Source organism: Pogoniulus pusillus, chromosome 2 (assembly GCF_015220805.1).
Source record: "Pogoniulus pusillus isolate bPogPus1 chromosome 2, bPogPus1.pri, whole genome shotgun sequence".
NCBI lineage: Eukaryota > Metazoa > Chordata > Aves > Piciformes > Lybiidae > Pogoniulus > Pogoniulus pusillus.
In genome coordinates, this window is record NC_087265.1 from 19817727 (window position 1) to 19825752 (window position 8026).

Genomic DNA, 8026 nt, shown 5'->3' on the forward strand with positions numbered 1-8026 from the left:
GAGAGTCAGGCTGTCATCGAGAAAGCTCATTCACCTTTCAACAGTCCCATCTGGCCTGTGCGTAAACCTACGGGCGACTGGAGACTGACAGTTGACTTTCGTGCCCTCAACGAGGTGACTCCACCCATGAGCGCAGCTGTGCCAGACATGCTGGAACTCCAGTACGAGCTGGAATCGAAGGAGGCTAAGTGGTATGCAACCACAGACATTGCTAATGCTTTCTTCTCTATTCCCATAGCAAAGGAGTGCAGGCCTCAGTTTGCATTCACCTGGAGAGGAATCCAGTACCAGTTCAACCATTTGCCTCAGGGGTGGAAGCACAGCTCAACCATCTGTCACTCATCATCCACAATGCACTGGAGAAAGATAAAGCTCCAGAGCACATCCATTACATCGACGACATCATTGTGTGGGGCCAAACTGCTGAGGAAGTCTTCGAGAAAGGTAACAAAATCATTGACATTCTGTTGCAAGCAGGTTTTGCCATTAAGAGAGACAAGGTCAAAGGACCTGCCAGAGAAATTCAGTTTCTGGGAGTGCAGTGGCAGGATGGTCACCGTCACATTCCACAGGATGTGATCAACAAAGTCTCTACCATGGCAGTTCCCACCAATAAGAAGGACACTTTCTTTTTTTGGTGTGGTGGGATTTTGGAGACTACACATTCCTGGTTTCAGTCAGATTGTAAAACCTCTGCATGATGTGACTCATAAGAGAAACAATTTTGAGTGGGGACCTGAACAACAAGCAGCCTTTGATCAAATCAAGTGAGAAGTAGTCCATGCAGTGGGCTTGGGACCTGTACGATCTGGTCCGGACATTAAGAACATTCTGTACACGGCTGCCAGTGACAATGGTCCAACTTGGAGCCCTTGGCAGAAAGCTCCAAACGAGACACGTGGTCGTCCACTTGGTTTCTGGGGTCATGGCTACAGAGGTTCAGAGGGAAATTATACCCCAACGGAGAAAGAGATACTAGCAGCCTATGAAGGAGTGAAAGCAGCTTCTGAAGTGATTGGAACTGAGTCACAATTGCTTTTAGCTCCTAGACTGCCAGTTCTAAACTGGATGTTCAAAGGCAAAGGTTCATCACCACATCATGCCACAGATGCAACCTGAACTAAATGGATGGCTTTGATAACTCAACGAGCACGAATGGGTAATCTTGATCGACCTGGTCTGGTGGAGGTGATCACCAACTGGCCGGACGGCACAGACTGTACCAAACCACCAGAGGAGAAAATAACTCGTGCTGAGGAAGCTCCTCCCTCTGGTGATTGTCATGGAGAGTAGCAAAAGCTCTCTAAGCTTCTGCTATATTGTGTAGTTTCTAATGCCTCACATTCAAGCCAGAAGCATCGAAAAACCAAAACAATCTTTCAGTCCCATGGGAAGATTTCTCCCTAGGGTAAGTGAAAGGTAAACACTGGCCATGTTTCCCTTTCACTTGGCCTTGCTTTCCAGACAACAGGGTATTGTTTTGGTTAGTAGAAACGGCTATCTTAGGCCCGCCCCACACCTGCAGGAGGGCTGGCCTAAGGAGTGGTCTTTATATTGTTTAGGTAATGTTATCCAGTTGTATAAGTTGCTTACTGTTTTTTACCAATGTACGTGAACAACGTAAAAGTGGTCCAAATTGTGGGCTAGTCCTATTTTGAACATTATAAAAATGGTGGACAGGCCAGGATCGAGGCCCATCTGGGTTTTTCCAGCCTTCCTGGACCTCACCCTTGTCTTGTCCTTCCTCGGACTTCTAACGACAACAAACTGCTTGCCGATCTAGCCTCGCCTCGGGCAGACACGCCGAGCCGCAGAGGCTGGAAGCCTGCACATACCTGGACCCTCACCGGGAGAAAGGGACTCCCTACCAAGCTACAGACTGTGAGTAGCTGACGAACTGTTAACTCAAACCTCAGAGACTCAAAAGAACTCTCTTTAAACATCATAGACTCTTTAATTTGCCATTCTCTGAAATGTTATTTCGACCTCAATCAAAAGAATTCACAAGGGTGGCGTAGTTTCGGGAGGAGGGAATTCGCATTCTTTGCAATAAATCACTGATAAAATAGTCAACGCCTCGCGTATTTCCCCTATAAACTCTGCCGCGAAACTGCGTTCCACGTCAGTGATCTCTCTGATTAGGAAAAGAACTATGCTTTGTTCACAGATGGTTCCTATCATCTTGTTGGGAACAAGCAACAACCTGTCGTCTTGTTGGGAACAACCTTCCCTGGTGCAACCTGAGGTCATTTCCTCTCATGCTGTCATTTGTTTGCTGGGAAAAGGGATCAAGCCCAGCCTGGCTCCAACCTCCAGAGAGAGGGCATCCATGACCTCCCTGGGCAAGCTGTGCCAGTGTCTCCCCAGCCTCTCTGTAAAGAATTTCTTCCTAATGTCCTAGCCGAGTCTCTCCTTTTCCAGCATCAATCCCTTCCTTTTTGACTTCCTTACAAGAGAAAGGCTACATTTTTTTCCCATGGTGTGAGCAGGAATCCATTAAAGGTCTGTAGTGGGCTGTAGGGTTCTGTAGAGGTGCAGAGGAGTCTGTGGGTGTGTGTAGTGGTCTTAGGGGTGTGAAAATTTTGCAGGGATCTATAAGGGTCTGCAGACACCTTTGAAAGGTCTGAAGTTGTCTGTAGGAGTCTGTAGATGTCTCTAGGGTTCTGTAGGGGTCTGCAGGCATGTCTTAAATGTCTGGAGGGGTCTGTAGAGGTCTCTAGAGCTTTGTAGAGGAATGTGGGTGCCTGCAGCTATCTCTAGGGGTGTGTGGAGGTCTTCAGGCACCTTGTAAATGTCTGGAGGGGTCTGCAGAGCTCTGTCAGGGTCTGTAGATTTTGACAGGGTCCTGTAGGAGTCTCTAGGCAACTGTTAAAGGTGTGGGGAGGTCTGAAGGTGCCTGTAGAGCTTTGTCCATGTCTGTGGTGGTGTGTAGGTGAGTGTAGGCGTCTGCAGAGGTGTGAAGGGGTCTGTAGATATTTGTCAGGGTCTGAAAGAGTCTGCAGAGGTCTGTAGAGTTGAGTATGTGTTTGGAGGTTTCTGTGTGGGTCCGTAGGTGCCTGCAGGCATCATTTAAGGCTCTGGAGGGGTCTGTAGATGTGTGCAGGGGTCTGTTAAATATCTGGAGGGGTCTGAAGGGGTCTGTGGAGCTCTGTAGGGCTCTGTATGTGTTTGCAGGCATCTGCAGGGATCTGTAGATGCCTGTAGGGATGTGCAGGGGTCTGTTAGTTGTTTGTAGAGGTCTGCCTGGGTCTGGAGGTGCTTTTAAATGGGTCTGTGGAGGTCTGGAGGGCTCCGTAGAGTTTTGCAGTGGGCTGCAGTGGTCTGTTAAAGGTGTGGAGGGGTCTGTAGGTGTCTGCATTCAGTTAAGGAGCTTTTTGGCTCCAGGACACTTTTGTCTAATGTCTGTAAACTTTGACTGTCCCAAATGAGATAGAGGTGCACTGGCAGCGTGTTTGCAGATGGCCCCACACTGAGTGCTGCTAGAGAGAAATCAGAGGGACAGGACGGCACCCAGGAAACACCTAGGCAGGCAGGAGAGCTGTGCCCAGGTGAAGCTTGTGAGGTTCAACAGGAGCAAGGGTGGAGTGCTGCATGTGGGTGGGAGGAAGCCTGCCTGTCACTGCAGGCTGGGGGTGGAGGTGATAAAAAGCAGCCCTGAGAAGGCCTTAAGGATGCTTGGGAGGAGCTGAGTATGATCAGACTGTGTGAGCTTGCAGGCCTGAAGGAGTCTGTCAGAGGTGTGTAGGTGTTTGCTGGCTTCTATAGAGGTCTTCAGGCGTATGTAGGGGCGTGTAGAAGTCTGTGCATGTCCATGTGTGTCTGTAGGGGCCTGTTAGAGGTCTCTAGGGTTCTATAGAGGCTTGTAGATGTCTGTAGAGGTCTGCATGGGTTTGTAGATGCCTCTGTGGGTCTGGAGGGGTCAGTAGTTACATTTTAGGGGGTTGCAGGGATCTCCAGATATCTGTAGGCATTTGTAAGTGTTGTGAGAGGTCTTTGAGTGTCTGTAGGCATCTGTTCAGGTGTGTATGGGTGTGTAGAGTTATGTAGATGTCTGCAGGGGTCTCTTAAAGGCCTGTAAAAAAGGTCTAGGGTCATGTTTGGGGGTTCCAGGGTCATGTAAAGCAGTACAAAATGAGGTTCTGGGGAAATGAAAAGAGTTATTGTGGGCATCTAAAGTGGTCTGGGCCCTCTGGGGGCTCCTAAGCAGTCTCTATATTTGGTGACCACGAGGCAGCAGGCATTTGCAGGCTGGTGCCTTGCTTTGTGTTCCATGACTCTTGATCAACGAGGAAGCACAGGGGATGGGAGTTCGAGCATGGCCTTTGGGGTTTATTTAAAGTTGTCTCGCTGTTTGTTTTTTTTTCTTGTTGATTCCTGCCCACCCCCACCCACCCCACCCCCCCTGCTTTTTTTAGGGAGCTTAATTGCTTTAGCCAAAATCAAGTTGGAGAGGTGTGTGGAGCCTCAGCCACAAACCCTGACTGTTGGGGGATGCTTTGCTAGCAGAAAGCAGAGCTGTTGGAAACCCAGTTCCTCCTTGCAAGTGCTTCAGAATGGGATTCCCTTGGGAAAATGGGGACAGAAACATCTCTCTGGTGAGTTGCTGTGAAGTGCCAGCCTTGGGAACAGATCTCTGACCACCTTGAACTTCTTATTTGGAGGAAAGGAATTTCTTCTGTAGGCTTGTTACCTCCTGCTCTGTGACTCTGTTAGCCTCTTTTGTAGAAAGAAGGAGAGGAGTTGGATTAAAAGCCCTCCTGGATGGTTCTGCTGTTCAGGAGGGGATTTGTATTTCTGTATTACACAGTATCACAGTATCGTCAGGGTTGGAAGTGACCTCATAGATCATCTAGTCCAACCCTTTACCACAGAGCTCAAGGCTAGACCATGGCACCAAGTGCCACGTCCAATCCTGCCTTGAACAGCCCCAGGGACGGCGACTCCACCACCTTCCCAGGCAGCCCATTCCAGTGTCCAATGACTCTCTCAGTGAAGAGCTTTCTCCTCACCTCCAGCCTAAATTTCCCCTGGCACAGCCTGAGGCTGTGTCCTCTTGTTCTGGCGCTGGCCACCTGAGAGAAGAGAGCAACCTCCTCCTGGCCACAACCACCCCTCACGTAGTTGTAGACAGCAATAAGGTCACCCCTGAGCCTCCTCTTCTCCAGGCTAAACAATCCCAGCTCCCTCAGCCTCTCCTCGTAGGGCTGTGCTCAAGGCCTCTCACCAGCCTCGTCACCCTTCTCTGGACACGCTCAAGCATCTCGATGTCCCTTCTAAACTGGGGGGCCCAGAACTGAACACAGTACTCAAGGTGTGGTCTAACCAGTGCAGAGTACAGGGGCAGAATGACCTCCCTGCTCCTGCTGACCACACCATTCCTGATGCAGGCCAGGATGCCACTGGCTCTCTTGGCCACCTGGGCACACTGCTGGCTCATGTTCAGGTGGGTATCAATCAGCACCCCGAGATTCCTCTCTGTCTGGCTGCTCTCCAGCCACTCCGACCCCAGCCTGTATCTCTGCATGGGGTTGTTGTAGCCAAAGTGCAGCACCCTGCACTTGGAGCTATTGAACCCCATCCCATTGGACTCTGCCCATCTGTCCAGGCGGTCAAGGTCCCGCTGCAGAGCCCTTCTGCCCTCCAACTCAGCCACATCAGCCCCCAGCTTGGTGTCATCTGCCAACTTGCTGATGACTGACTCCATGCCCTCATCCAGATCATCTATGAAGATGTTAAAGAGGATGGGGCCCAGCACTGATCCCTGAGGGACACCACTAGTGACTGGCCGCCAGCTGGATGTGGCACCATTCACCACCACTCTCTGGGTCTGGCCCTCCAGCCAGTTCCTAACCCAGCACAGAGTGTTGCCATCCAAGCCATGGGCTGACAGCTTAGCCAGCAGTTTGCTGTGGGGGACAGTGTCAAAGGCCTTGCTGAAGTCCAGATAGACCACATCCACAGGCCTCCCCACATCCACCAAGAGGGTCACCTGTTCATAGAAGGAGATCAGGTTGGAGAGGCAGGATCTGCCCTTCCTAAACCTATGCTGGCTGGACCTGAGCCCTTTGCCATCCCTTAGGTGCGCTCTTATCACCCCCAAGATAACCTGCTCCATCAGTTTCCCTGGCACTGAGTCGCCAGACTTGGAAATGTCTTGAATTCTTCTTCCACAAGTGGGAAGATTGTGGAAGTATAGTACCTCAACAGTGGCAGGGGAGAGCAAAAACTGCTAGCATCTTCCCAATTCAGGAGGCAGCCGGGAAGTCAGCTGCTGATATGGTCCGAGAGGGGTTGATCTGGATGCCGCCAGCAACTCTCTCATAGGACTGCAGGACTTGCCAAGCCTACAGGTTTGCACAGAAGGGTGCAAAAGTGGGGACAGTGTAAAACCAAGAGCTGTACATAAAGGTAGGAGCTGTCCAAAAGTGGGGACAGTCCAGTCGCTGTAGGAACCTCATCTATCTGCGGCAGTTTGTAGGCTACAGGGGAAGGGCAGCACTCAAAAACGTGTGGGCATGGCACTTTGGTACAGGGTCTAATGACCTATTGGGCTGGTGGTTGGACTCCTTGACATTAAAGCTCTTTTCCAGCCAAAACCATTCTGAGATGTTTACAGCTGGAGGAGCTTTTGTGACCATGGCAAATGCTCAGAAGTGAAGGGTGCTGGTGGTGGACACCAGTGACTCTGGTCTGGACACCTCTGCTGCTTTTGACACCACCTCAATGTTCCCAGATAACATGCTGAGGAATGTGAGGACAAGCCGAGGCTGTGGAATGAACCCAGGTGTGCTCCTTGAACAAGAACACCAGAGAAGTTGTTCAGTCAGCAGTTCTCTCTTTTCATGCCATCAAGACCCGGAACAGCTCACAGATTGCATGGGGTTGGAAGGGATCCTCAAAGGAGATGCCAGCAGAATTTTTGCCATGTAAATGCCACCCATGAAGGAGGTACATCAATGGTACCAACACTGTTGACCATTGCTCTGAAAACTTGTCTCAATCTATCTGTATTAAAGTCATTTTATATTTGGACTTGGCACAGCCTGGTTTTGTAGCAAGCCTGGGCACTGCTTTCTGGGTTTAAAGGTCTCATTTAGGAGCTGCACTAAGGATGAACTGCTGGAGGAGAACGAGGACAAGGCAGCATCCAGTATGGAGCAGTTGACACATTCATGCTCCAAGCACAGACACTTTGTCGCCTCCACCTAAAGCACCCAGTCAAGAGAAGCTGTGTTGGTGTTTCTGTGATGGTTTGGGGGTTACCCCGCCCCCCCACACTTTTGAATTTGCCCCAGCTAGCTCAGACGGACCCTGGGAATATAGATGAAGCAATTTATTTACAGCTAGCAGAATTTACAAGCAGCTATTTACAATATATACAGTTATATACAATTATATACAGAAATATACAAAGGATAAACAATATAAAAGCACAACTCCCCTCCCAGAAACCTGAGTCCCCAGGAGGGGCTCTCAAACCACCCCAACACCTCCCCCCGGCCCCTCTCAACCTTACCCCAGTTCCCAGGAAGAAAAGAGGTGCAGCCAAGAGGTTAGGGAGCAAGGTTAGTGGGAGCAGGGTTAATGAGATGTGACCAGGTCTAAGGCAAAAGCAAGAGAGAGAGACAAAATGGAGAAGAAGTCTTTCTTCTTCCCAAAGTTCTCAGCGTGACTGTGAGAGAAGTAGACACAATTGTTTTTCATTTCACTGCCCGTTATCTAGTTCTGTTACCAAAACATTCTAGCTTGCTTCAAACTAGCACAATCCACCCCTTGTCTACTTCGCTCAGAGTATCGCTGAGAATTATCCAATCTAATCTAAACCAATATCTACATCTAAAACAATATATATGCAAGTTCAGTTCACACTTCAATCAGATGTAGGTGATTCAAAAGCTCAGAACAGGGACTCCCAGGTGACGTTGGGTTCGTGCTCACGTACTGTAGATTTTATCGTAGATTCTCTCAGTGTTGGGCGCCGATGTTACCTAGAACAGAAAACTCCTAACAGCTTGAATTTAAACTC

General features: G+C 49.7%; 1 long non-coding RNA gene across 1 annotated transcript; it reads left to right on the plus strand.

Annotated features, from left to right (window-relative positions):
• The first annotated feature begins 3678 nt into the window (after window positions 1-3678).
• Window positions 3679-7032, plus strand: LOC135187681 (uncharacterized). The gene is made up of 3 exons (XR_010307407.1): window positions 3679-3737; window positions 4416-4595; window positions 6734-7032. It is a non-coding gene; the product is annotated as an uncharacterized LOC135187681 (long non-coding RNA).
• Window positions 7033-8026: the final 994 nt, after the last annotated feature.